The sequence below is a fragment of the Schistocerca nitens genome, chromosome 3 (genome assembly GCF_023898315.1).
Source record: "Schistocerca nitens isolate TAMUIC-IGC-003100 chromosome 3, iqSchNite1.1, whole genome shotgun sequence".
NCBI classification, from domain to species: Eukaryota; Metazoa; Arthropoda; class Insecta; order Orthoptera; family Acrididae; genus Schistocerca; species Schistocerca nitens.
The window spans coordinates 420,165,164-420,178,736 of record NC_064616.1 but is presented as its reverse complement, the minus strand read 5'-3'; the positions used below and the strand labels follow the sequence as shown (position 1 = coordinate 420,178,736).

Below are 13,573 nucleotides of genomic sequence, written 5' to 3'. Positions count from 1 at the left end.
ATTTATAAAGTGGATTTTTATACATATTTATATTTAACATTTTACAGTGAATGGATTACAATAGGACTGCATATTAATATGTGGGTAAAGTCACATTAATTAGCGAGTCGAACTTATTTGTATGTTTCCAGCCATTTGTAATGTTTGATAAAGAAATTGACTGAAAACTTAGACATTGTACCAGGGGCAAAATGCTTTTTTTTGTGATGTGTGCATAAAGTAACATATTAGGGTTGTTTGTTTGACTGTGTATTTGTTGCAGGCTTTTTTATTGTTAAGCATCTCTGTGGATTGTGCGTGAAAAAGTTTTGTAAGCATCAGCGGTCAGTATTTATGTGAACTAACTAGCTAACCACAATATAAATAAAGCACCTGCACTATTGAAGTCCAAAAACAAACTGTAAAGAAAACCTGTAACTCTTAAAGGGAAAGGTATTGAGGGAGATACGACTATCACACTGGACTGGTACCTAAACTTAACCTTAAACAAACCAATATTTAACAGGGTGTGATGGCATCTCGCAACACTTATCCTTTTAGTAATTGTGGGTGCAATTTGACATAATAAATGAATTCCAAAATATCAATAGAATGCAGATTACATTTTCTCGTGCTCCTTGTAATGTGTGTGTGAAATCCCACTTTCTGTACTGGCTCTGAGCACTATGGGATTAACCCACTTTCTGTACTATGTGATGACATTTTATAGACCAACATTTTTTTTGCGTTGTTTCGCACTTCTCTTTTTGTCCTGCAGTATACAAGATATCCTTGCAACCTGCAAACTATGAGTACAAATGTGGACTCCACCATCCACGCACATAAGCTACCGCACTTTGTATATGGACTTCCCGCGTAAAAACAATTGAGAATCTTTCGCGAATACCGCAGTTCCGCGAGAAAACAATCGAGAACAGCTATGCGAATTGAGATCACGTGATCTGAAACGATCGGCTGTGACAGCGGGTTAACGGGCGTGACGTCTAAATTGTGCTCAGGTGCGATAATTCTCCCCCGAAAACCTCAACAAATGTATCATAATCGTATTTACTTGTGCTAATATGCCTCCAGTAGCTGCGCCTCCGCCGAATCTAGCTGAAAAGTGATTGTCGGAAATAGGCTATATCAAAGGTTGATTTTTGCACTAGGTTTGGTATTCTCTTTCATTAACAGTGGGTCGTATGAATAAAACGGTGTTTATTCTCGGAAAGAAAATTCACAGGTTCTCATGAACAAAGCGAGTCAGAGAATATTCTACAAGCGAAAATGATTGCAGCTTGTGTAAAAGGGCCGGGGACGTTGCTCAGTGACAACATCATTCGCTGGTTTCGTATGAATTAAGCAAGAGAAGTTGCTTACAAGCAGAGAATATTCTCTGTTTTTTTTTTTTTTTTTTTTTTTTTTTCTAAAGCGATCTCTGTAGCAGACTTAGGAGAGTTGAGTGAGCTGTGTTGAGGTTAAGTTTTATCCAGTTTTTTTTCTTAAGTAAAAATAGCAGAATTCATTTTGCTCGGAAGGCAAAACAAGATATACGTAGCCGGAAAAAATAAGGGGGAGAAACTGTAGAAGTTCATGTACGTTGAGCAACTAAAACATTATTCAGCTCGCATACTTTCTTCCCAGAAATCATGAGAAGCTAGCGCGAGCTTTCGAACAAAGCGAAAATGAAAACATTTTTGTGTTATTTAACTGACTCATGTTTTCAGCCTGATGTACAGGAGACAACTTAGGTACACACGAGACAATAGTGTCATATTTTCAGATGTTCATCATCATGTTTGCTCACAGCACGAAACTTATATTTTGTTATGTTAGAAATAATTAGATGGATCAGAAAAGTAAATAACTGGTTTTTTACAAACCTAGCGCAGTTTCTTGTACCGAAACCGGGCGGGCGACGGCTCAAGTAATTGGGGAGATAAGTTATGCGTCATATTCAACCAAAATTATATGGCGTTAGAAAATTCTGGAGAGATTTCCGGTTTGGAGTAGATGAAAATGTGATGTATTCGTAAGATATCGTTCGCATAATGTATTAACCAAATTTCAATAGCAAAAAAGTTTCCCGCATGTCGAAAACTCTATCATCGACAGTATATGCATTTTCGCGAACTGCCCGTAATCGTCTTAATAATATGTTGCGTAATATAAAAGTAATATCAAATTTAATATAATTCTTTCTGAAGACACTGACGACAGTACCATATTTTTACAATGAAGAGTTTGTGTGTTTGAGCGAGTTGAGTGAAATGTAATATTACGCGTGGGTTCTGTGCCGGACTCGAGACACACACACACACACACACACACACACACACCATTAACCTTCTCAAGAAATTGCGCGGTGGGAGGGGGGGGGTTGGTCATGTACTTTTTTATTCATACGACACAATGTTTTTTGACTAGGAATGCTAATTACTCTGAAACTAATTGAGGACAGAGATTGCTAACGTATTTTCAACATCGTACCATGATTGTTGGTGTACTATTTGGTACTCAACACGATGAACTCGTATTCAGTTTGTCCTAACTTCGAGATCGACCGACATTGTATTTTAACAAGGTAAAAAAAGATTGCATGCGTCTCATGCTGTCATAACCTTCGCCAGCACTCTCCCATTGAAAAGATCTGATCATGGCTTACAATGCGACTGGCACACCACCACTAGTCAGCCTACAATTGATCAGCTCTGGTACAGAATTAAAAGACGGAATGTTAATCCACATGACAATTGAGCTCAACTGAACGGCTTATTTCAATAGTGGTACAAGTCCATTTTTGTTCATTCTGAGATACAGACTCCTAAAGTTAAATTAGCGCTGAAAAATATACAGTTGAGATACCAGAAATATTCAAGTATATATACTGTAGATTTTTCAGCGCTCATTTAACTTTATTACTCTGTATATCAGAATGAACAAAAAAGGACTTGTACCACTACTGAAATAAGACCTTCAATTCACCTTGATGCCCAACTGGGTTAGAGCCATTTTTTCTGCCAGAGATTGCAGTTCTGTGTACTAAGTTTTACCTCCTGTACACACTCAAATCACAAATTCAGTTACTTATTCTTCATTCTGTACTGTGTACACAACATAAGGAAAATTACATCCAATAAGTAAAATTTTATTTGCTGTCCTTCCTGGCGTTGAAGTTACAATGGCCATAAGTGAAAATAACTGGATTCTTTATGAAAATCTTTATCCACAGTAAAATATAACAAATGTAACCCAACCAGATAAAGCTAGTATTTTTCTGGAATTAAACTGTGGAATAGGAATTGTCACACAGAAATAATTCCAATTTGTTTTTAAAACTTTCATAGCTGCCAGTACACTTAATTCCAAAAGGAGAGGGTCAAATTTTTTTTATGGTTGGATACTTTGCTGCTTTCTGTGCAAGAGAAAGCTTAAGTTGTGAACAGTTGAGGCCATTTCTGTTCATAGGGTTATGTTCACGAATGTAGGTGGTATTTTCAAATTATGGCTGATTGTTCATAATAAACGTCATAACAGAGTAAATGCATTGAGGGTATTTTGTTAGTAAGCTTAATGTCTTAAACAGATGCCTGCACAAAGTTCAAAGATGGGCCAGATATTATTCTTACAGCATGTTTCTGTGTAATGAATGCTTTGTGTCCCTGTATGGAATTGTACCAGAAAATTATTCCATATGATACCAGTGAATGGAAGTGTGCAAAACAAGCTAATTTTCTAACACTTCCATCACCAATATTGACAATTACTTGGGGAGGAAATTTTGCTTTAACTCAAGCATTTGAGATCATCTACAATTCATGTTATGATCAGTATACATACCCAGGGATTTTGAGCAGTCAGTTTTCTGTGTTTCCTGCACCCAATGCTACATTACTTCTGATGTTATTTCTTGCCTTGTGCAGAACTGAAAGAACTGTGTTTTCTGCAAGTTAAGTGCTACATCATTTACCCAAAATTAATCAGTACCACTAGAAGGTATTTCATTTAATGCTCTTTCTGTTAGCTTGGGTCTGTTAGGCTTGATAATGATGCTTGAATCATAACTGAAGAATAAGTTGTGCTAGATCATTTACCCAAAACTAATCAGTGAATGATGGAAGTTCATTTATATATAGCAAGAACAGGAGTGGTCCCAGAATTGAATGTTCTTCCACACAAGTAGAAATTCCTCCCCACTCAGTAGGAGATTTAATCATGATAGCTAAATGTGCTGTGTAACATGGTCGTTTGCTTCCTGTCAGTTAAATGTGAATTGAATCACTTACTCACTGTACCTAGAAAGCCATAAAATTTCAACTTTCTACTAGAGAATGTTGTGGTTTTCAGTCAGATTCCCTAGGCAGACCATAAAAACTCCCAGTAGGTGCAGTACTGTCATTCAGCTGTTTTAATAGATGGTCAGTGAAATAGAACAAGGCATTTCCAGTGGAGAGGCCCTTCTAGAATCCCTCTTGTGATTATTTCACAATATTAAATTTGAAAATATGCTTGGCCATTCTTAAACCCATTTTCAAAACTTTTTGGAGGAAGTTAATAGTGACACTGGTCAGTAGTTACTAACACCTGCCCTACTACTTTTCTTAAACGGGAATTTAACAATGGCAAACACACCTAGTGAATGTGATGCATTAAATCTAAGGCAGAGTACAGTAGCTATATCAGAAGACTATGACTTTAATGTTTTGCTTGAAATATTATCAACCCAGTGACAGTTTTTGGTTTTAAGAAGTTATTTATTTTCTTGAGTTCCTTGGCAGAAGTTATTGGGATCTCGAATTGATTGAATGCTTGTGGTACTGATTTCCTTTTGCTGATTGTGAACCAAGTTTATCATTTATATTTAGAAACTAATTGTTAAATACGAAATAGTAAAATACTGAATAAATAATAAAAATACCAAACACATAATTAATATATTTTTGGTTGTTGAATCATTTGGTCATTATCTTTAATTACTATGTCCATCATGTTTCTTTGTAGACTTTACCATTTTGCATCTATGTTTCATATTGTTTTAATTTTATTTTAAGAATTAATAAACTCTTGATATGACATGCAAGCTTTTTGATTTTTTTGTTATTCTTCTCTATAAGTATTACCATATCATAACCAAAATAAAGTCCAAATCCAAAGGTAGGACAGTCAGTGAAATACAATACATATTACTGGAAGTATGTTCATTATGAACACCAGCGTACAGCCAGAAGAGAAAGGACCTCCTAGACAAAGAGTACAGCTATTTATACAAACACTGAATGTTACAGAATCCTGGTATTTATAGAAACAGTGAATATTGCAGGATATACAGACATAAGATATGTAAAGAATCTTTCAGAGATGATAAATACCAAGCAACAAATAACTGCTAGTGATCAGAGTTGAACTGGTGACCCGCAGCACACCAAGCAGCGACGCTAACCATTAGACTACACTGCATGCATCACAGCTCGCAGCATTGCTCCTTCTCGTGGACAAACGCTGACCCACTATTTCAGAATTTATCGCTGGAACCAACTACATTGCCCCGGATCTAGGTCTCCTCAATAGTCCTGCCTATGGTGGTGCATGTGGATCCTTCTGGTGTTACATCCTCTTAACTATGATGAGTTTCAAAGGTAGGCCACTCAGTTGAAGGTTCATGATTATAGGGTGGGTCTTCAATTTCCTTGAACCTCCCATTGGCAATCTGCCCCTCTGGACTGCAGTGGGGCTTCAGACAGAAGACATAGCTGAAGTCACTGCACTTTTGACTTCTTTATGAAGCATTTCTGCTATTTAAATGAATGGTGAGAGTGCATGTATATGTAGCAAGAACAGGAGTGGTCCCAGAACTGAATGCTGTGACACACAGTATTATTTTCAGAATGAATAAACTCTTGATATGACATGCAAGCTTTTTGATTTTTTTTCTATTTCTTCTCTAATTCTCTGCCTCCAAGCGTGATGTCCAACAGAGGATACAGTATGGCCCAGGTTAGTGCTTTAGTAACTCTTTTGATAGTCCATCTTGTAGCATGGTTATAAAAATCCAAACCAAGTCTACTGGGCTGTATTTTACTGATGTTACTGTTGCTCTTTATCTTTCTTCTTGATGTCCAGAGTCCATATTCAAGGCAGTTGCATTGCTTCTTCAATCCTGGTGATGAGATGATTCACGTAATCATCCTGAGTATCGTTCAGTTGACATGGGAACAATATATTCATTGTTGTCTCATTCTTGTGGCCATGCAGCAGAAAGAGTGACATGAAGCATATTAGATTTGACTTGATTGGATTCAGTTTTTGTTCCGTGGACCCAGAAATGAGATGATTCTCGTGGGTGTGGAACATGTCAGAAAGTATTAAAAAGAAAAACATAAAACTTTTGTATGTACTACTTACTACCCTGATCATTTTTGAGAAGATTGTGAAAATAGGTGAATACATTACGGTATACTGGAACTGCTAATATTTACTGAATTGTGGTGTCTTGCTTTGCCTTCTATGTCATCATCCCAAATTCTGTTTCACAGCATATGTTGAGAGCATAACTGCCAATGTCTTATTAAAGTATTCTGTGATCCATCAATGGATGGTAGCTAGTTGTTGTCTGTGGGTGAAGTCGCTATGTGATATTACCTCTATAATAGCATAGACAAAATTTTTCCAGGATCAGAAATCACCACATGGGGTGCACCATGTTTCAGACTATTGTCTTCTACAAGGAACTTCACAATTTCTGAAGCTTCAGCAGTTAACACAGCTTTATTGAACAGCATGGCAGGTGAGGTAGTCAGTGCAAACCATTGTTCATCAATTCCCATTTGTCGACAGCAGGAACCTCCCCGAGAAGTAGATTCCATTTAATTGGAGTGGAGCTGCTGCAGATGGCACTGCTACCAGATTGTCCAGAGGTCATTTTGCCATGTACTTCCATCATTGGCATTTTTTACAGTGGCTCACAGAGTGTCTTAACGGATCGGTAGAGGCCTGGCCAGTGATACCTGCATCTGATTCTGTCCAGATTAATGAATCCAAGGTGACAGATAAGCTGGTATGATGAGCAACCATTTCTGCCCCATCACATCATTGATCCTCTTATACAATGCTGCATTAAATAATTTGAATTCTCCTTTGGTCAGTTTCTCCTCCTTCAAGGCTTGTATGCTTTAAATAGTGCTGTTCAGCTGCTATATCATGTAATGCAGTGATAACTGCAATGCTGCAGTGCTATCTGCCAAAGGATTCCTTGGAAGGCAGTCTGTCTCCATGTGTTTATGTCAGTTTTGTATACCATTGTGACTTATTCCTGAAGCCTCAGTGGCCATTTTGGCAGATGACCCGACAGTTCTGTCAGGCTCATCAGCAAGCATAGGGAATGGTGGTCCATCAAAACAGTGAGTGGTTTGCCAAATGAATATGGCCAAGTTTGTTGATGACACAGACAGCTTCAAGGCTTTCTTTCTCAGTTGTAGAGTTGTTATCTGACTTGGAGAGTATTCTGAAAGCATAAGCTATTACCTTTTCAATGCCTTCCATAATTTTCAGTAGAACTGCACCTATTCCATTAATGCTAGTGTCATTGTAAAATTCTGTCTCAGGATTCTCGTCACACAATTTTAGGACTGGAGAGGATGTTAACACTTCATTAAGGACAAAGAAAGACTTATATTTCTTTAGGATTCAGGTGGAGACCTAGACCCTGAACACAATTATACAGGGTTGTGTGATGGCCTTGGTGTTCTTCAGCTGTCTTTGAAAAGATTACAGTGTCATCCACATTGCAAAGACACAGTATGCATTTGAGGTGTAGAAGTAAGTTGTCCAACTTATGCTCAGATGTGGCTGGTGGGTTTCATAATCCAAACTGTGTAACTTTGAACATTGATTTGCCAGTAGCCTCTCTGTGTGTCCATAGTTGAGAAATACTTCACATCTATCAAGCAATCGATAGTGCCATCAATGTACTGCAATGGATGGAAATCTTTCTTCGTGATTTTGTCCAGTCATTGGTATGTCATGGTATGGTATGTACTGTCCATCATAAGGACCACCAGAGATGATGAAGGACTCCCAGAAGGTTCAGTGGTGTCACCTTGCAGCATTTTCTCCACTTCCTGCTGGTGACACACTGGATGATCCCTAGTGTTGATGTATTTTATGACAGGCTGCTTGGTCCAACTTTTCTTCACACCAGATTTGAAAGTATCCAAAAATTGGCACAGAATAGCTATCACATGCTGACTGTCCTCTGTCAGGCCAGATTGTATTGGCAGTTTGATAGTAGCTTGCTCCCTTGCACTATCCGCAGTGGTGGCGGAGCACAGTTCTTCTCTGTGACACTGATACCTTTCGTGGAGTGGTTTGGCTGTCCCCCTATGTACACACCTTCAGACATAATGTGCTCTTGATAATTAGTTGCCCAAAGTTCTCCTTGACTACCTACAATCCTTATTATATCTCTGACATGTAGATTTCTTTTGTGAGCCTGAGCAGCTTTTTGCAAGTGACAAAAGCTTCACAATTTAACTGAGCATCTCAACTGACACTACAAACTAATCTCACCGATGATGATGGGATTGCAAAATCTTAAATTGTGAACAACTGCCCAGAGCAATCTTTATGGGTGCCTGTTTGAACAGCTTTGTCAATCTGGAGCACTGACCTTCCACTCTTCATGACTGCTTTTTATGCCTACAAAAAGTCGTATCCAAGACTGACATCACAACGATATTCTGTTAAAACAACAAATGCAAAGGACTGTGTTTTGTCATTGATAGTTATTTTTTCAATGTTACTGTTGTCTGGGTGTATTTCATATTTGCAACCTTGAGCACAGTCGCATTAGTATCACGGAGAATAGTCTCGTTTACCTGACAATGATAAGCATCTGACAATACAGGAAAGGAAGCCCTTGAGTCTACTTGGACTTGGACTTGTTGATCATTGATGAATTGGTGATGATGTAGAAGAGATTTCCTGTCCTCCATGAAGTATTTTCATCTGTGGCAGCCTCACATTCGTAGATGGTCACCTCGTTCAGCTTTTCGAAATTCAGCAGGCAGGTGAGCAGCTGGTACCTCTATATCGCAAAGGAGAATGGCTACAGTGTGTTGGGAAGTGACCTCACTGAGGGCATGGTAATGATATTTGGCACACACATTGACTATAGTTACCTGCAGTTGTCTGATGTGAATAGGATTGTTCTGAAATTTGACATCTTGTGGAGTAATAATCGTCAAAAACTCACTTTCTTCCACTAAACTAGTGCAAAATGTGCCCAGCTCATTCCATGAACCCGGTCTAGTGTGTAGTTTTTCATCCTTCAAATGTCTGTTCTGTGGCAGGGTGTTGTACTTATTGGGCGAGTTGGTTGTACCTGTGTTGGTCAGACCCTGGTTTGCGATTTGATGGTGGCAACATAAGTCTGAGTTGCCACAGTCTCTTTTCCAAGGTGCATTCGACTGACAATGGATATGGGTGCCAAAGATTGAGACACTTCCTCTTCAACATTCTCTGCCTGATGTATGGGGTTGACATGCGTGGCTGATTTCTCTCTTTGTGTATTCAGTCTGACAGTTATAGCTGCCATAAAATGCTGCATGTCTTCTTACAACCTGGTGAATGAGAAAAGCAAGGTCACAGTCTTCTTCCACAACTGCTATAGGGACAGAATTTGGGAGACAATCATATGTCTCTCATCAGACTTTGCAAAAGGCCAGAGCATTCTGTATGTGTGACTGTCATTTTGCCATTACAATGGGTCCTGCTGTTCTGCTAAGTGGACTTGCTATCGATTGTCACCAGCTGTTTTCTTTAGTTCAGCTTGAATTTGTCCCAACTGTTAAGCTTCTCTTCATTGTTCTCGACTGATTCCTGGGCTGTGCCATATGAGTAAAAGTATGCACTTGCTAGCCACGTCACATAATCCCACCTGTTATATTTGGTGACTTGGTCTAGTCCTTTCAGCCATTTTATCTGGTCCTGACCAGTGTCCACAGAAAACACCGAAGGATGCCTCATTTGCAGCTAACTTAATGCGGTACTGCTTGTATTTGGTTCCTTTTAATGTAAGCAGTGGCTTTCATGTTATTGAGTGGAGCCACTGTGATGTAGGTGTCTGCAGTGTCCAGCATCTCCACCAGACAATGTCATGTCAAAACCACGATAAGTCCAAATCTGAAGGCATGGTCATCAATTAAATACAACACATTGTACTGGAAGCATGTTTATTATGAATGCAAACATGCAATCAGAAAAGAATTGACCTCCTGGATGTAGAGTGCAGCTGTTTATGCAAACACCAAATATTCTGGAATATACAAAAATGGTTCAAATGGCTCTGAGCACTATGGGACTCAACTGCTGAGGTCATTAGTCCCCTAGAACTTAGAACTAGTTAAACCTAACTAACCTAAGGACATCACAAACATCCATGCCCGAGGCAGGATTCGAACCTGCGACCGTAGCGGTCTTGCGGTTCCAGACTGCAGCGCCTTTAACCGCACGGCCACTTCGGCCGGCCTGGAATATACAAATGTAAGATATTTAAAGAACATCCCATAACTGCTAAATAGCAAATAACAAATAATTGCTGTTGGTTGGATTTCAGATGGTGAACAGCAACATGCCAGGTAGTGAAAAAACCACTACAATACATGCACTACAGATCATTGAGAATTGTACCACACACAAGACTTGTAGTGCGTATTGATGGCAACTAGAGAAAATCATGTGCTTGAGAAATTTCCGTAAATGTCTCAGCAAATAAAGTGGAACATTGTAAATTTGTCTGATATTAGTTTCAGTCAGCATGATTCATCATTTGAAGAATCTAGAAATATTTCAAGGTGTTCTGGTGTCAACTAGCAACTGTTCATTCTAAAATTTCTTTTTCTTTTTTTGGGGGTTGAAAGTTTTGTAAGTATGTTTGGGATATAATCTTTTGAATGTGTCGACATAAGTGTGGTACACGTGCACTAGATAAGTTTTATTTGTTGTTGCCTTAAGTATTTACTTTCTCACCTACTTTTGCTCACTCTTTGCATACACTAAATGTAAAAGTTATTTGGATACCAACATATTTCAGCCTTTAAACTTGATTAGGAAACAAATCCTTGTGTTAACAAGGATGTTCCTTCCAGATTGTAGATGCTTTCACATATATTTTACATATGAATAGGATGCTGTGCATCAAATAAAATAAAATTTTAAGAAGTCATCTGTTTTAGAAGCACAATAAATATTTAGACACATAGGATTTTCTTTCACTAGTTGAAAAACCTCATGCTAACATCAGTTGAATTTATCAGGAAACTTAAAAGAAGTGTTCTGCCACAGAAGGCAAGTTGACGTTGACGGTTGTGTGGGAATGAATTACTGTGACAGTAGCAATACACACGAGACTAAAGATTGAAGTTTTGATTTTTATTTACAAAAAGGGACAAACATTTTTTTTAAAAAGGCATATGTTGTACCTTACTAAGTGCAGTCGTAAACAGAAGTCTTCGATTCTATCAGTTTCAGTGTCTCTGCTGCTGATATTTTGCCCAAATTTGTGGAAATGGATCAATTGTTTTGCTTTTATTCACCATGTGATTGCTTGTAGTGGACTATTCTAATGTGTTACATGACTTCTGAGCATTTGTAAAGCAGAAGACTGAAATGTCTTCAGCTTTTTTGGAGTGTTGTGCAGAAACCACCTTGTAGAATGCAGCACTATTCTAGTTATCACTGGCCTGTAGGCAGATAAAATTCTTTTCATCTACATCTATACCCAGCAAGCCATCATATGGAAGAGCAGGGAGGAGGGTACTTCCACTACTTTCCAATCCAAACCGAGTTCTATTCACATATAATGTATCTTTGCCATCCGTACATTAATGTGTGATGTTGCCCTTTATTCCTCAAATGAAATATAAGTTTTTGATGCTCTGCATCTCCAAACAAGCACTGAGCTAATATGTTTGGACTGAACCTAAAAAGGTGCTAGGTGCAAAATCAGCAAACCATTAATATGTGAACATTATGATATTAATATCTGAATAAACTGTGTTCATATATTTTATCCTGATGACTGAGCTTTATTCAGTTGAAAGCAAAATTCGTTTATTTCTGAATTCCATCTAAACTGATTTTAGTTCTACTGCATTTAATCTTCAAAATAAACTGTTATTTCTGTGTTAACTTAGAACAGATATTCAAAGCAACCGAAAATGCAGCTGTTGAAAGCCATGTTTTGATAAGTGCAGCTGCTAATTTTGCGTGCATAACATCCTTGTTTGTAACCACAACAGTTGTGGCTAGTCATTTCAGAGGTTAGTTCAGTAACCACACTTGTAGATAAAAGTTCTGACATAATATTGCATCGATATGCATCCAAGTCAAGAGAGGGCAGCAGAGATTAACATTTCTCAATATATTTTACAAGATTCTCCATATTTTGGAGGTTTTTCTCAAGTCTTTGGAATGAGATAAATTCTCGTCCCTAAAAGTAGAAGCTAGGCAGGTTACTTGTATGTTCCCAGAGATTCATGTACGAAACGGGAGTTTATGCTGGCTTTCTGTAATGGGATGACCAGTGCAAGATATGACAGTGGAAGAGTTCGACCTTTTGTGGAGACCTCCTACCAGGTAATTCATCACCACAGTGGTAGAGCTATTATTTGCTGGAAAGATGAACAGGTTAGCATATGCTTGAAGACTACAAGTTTTTTCTCTCTCTTCCATTGAGAGGTTGGCACTACTGTGAAAGGAGCCTATCAGAATGAATTGATGCAAATTTGAAATCTCTTAAGTTAATCTGAAGGTAGTTGAGAGTGAGTAGGAGAACATAATGGATGGATAGGCCCATAAACTACAAGGGGCAAGGTTCAGTGTTTCCTTTTTGTTAGTTTTGGCACAGAGGGTTGGTAGTGAAAATAGTTTTCGACTGTAGAGAGCAGATGGACAGTAAACCTTTGACGAGTGTATGATGACTGGATTTTTTAATAGTTAAGTTGTTTATTTCATATACTTTTATTCCAATTTTTCATGTCCTAATATTAGTGTCCATATATATCTGTATAAAGTTGTAGGCAGTCAAATTAAAGCCCTTTTGTTTTGTATAGTTGTAGATCACTAATAATTTTTATTTTTTTGATTCATACAAGGGTTGAATGAAAAGTAATGCCTCCACCTTCATTAACTGGGTTTGAATGGGAATATTTTAATAAATCAAATGCAGAAATAATCCTTAGAAAATGATCTTTAATTACCAATATTCACTTTTTCACATAATCAGCAGCCCAGTGGATACATTTCTGCCAACGATGAACAAGTTTTCTAAAGCTGTCATGGAAGAAGTCAACACTCTGTTTTGGCAACCACAGTATCACAGTTCTCTCATTGTTTTCATCAGAAGCACAGTGATGTCCCCGCAGATCATCTTTCATTATCGGGAACAGATGGAAGTCAGACAGTGCTAAATCTGGACTGTATGGAGGATGCCGTGCGCTTTCATTTAAGGAATTAGCATCCGGGGTATCCATTGTACGGAGATCTTCTGATAGCCAAGCAAAGGATCTTTGGTGTGACGTCACGTGTGCTGCACTGC

At 38.2% G+C, this 13,573-nt stretch overlaps 1 protein-coding gene across 1 annotated transcript in view; it reads left to right on the top strand.

Moving 5' to 3' along the window:
- The first annotated feature begins 940 nt into the window (after window positions 1–940).
- LOC126249619 (uncharacterized) overlaps window positions 941–13,573 on the top strand; it is an 84,960-nt gene continuing 72,327 nt past the window's right edge. The window contains exon 1 of the mRNA XM_049951288.1: window positions 941–998. The gene's annotated coding sequence lies outside the window, so the exon portion shown is untranslated. The remainder of the gene's footprint in view (window positions 999–13,573) is intronic.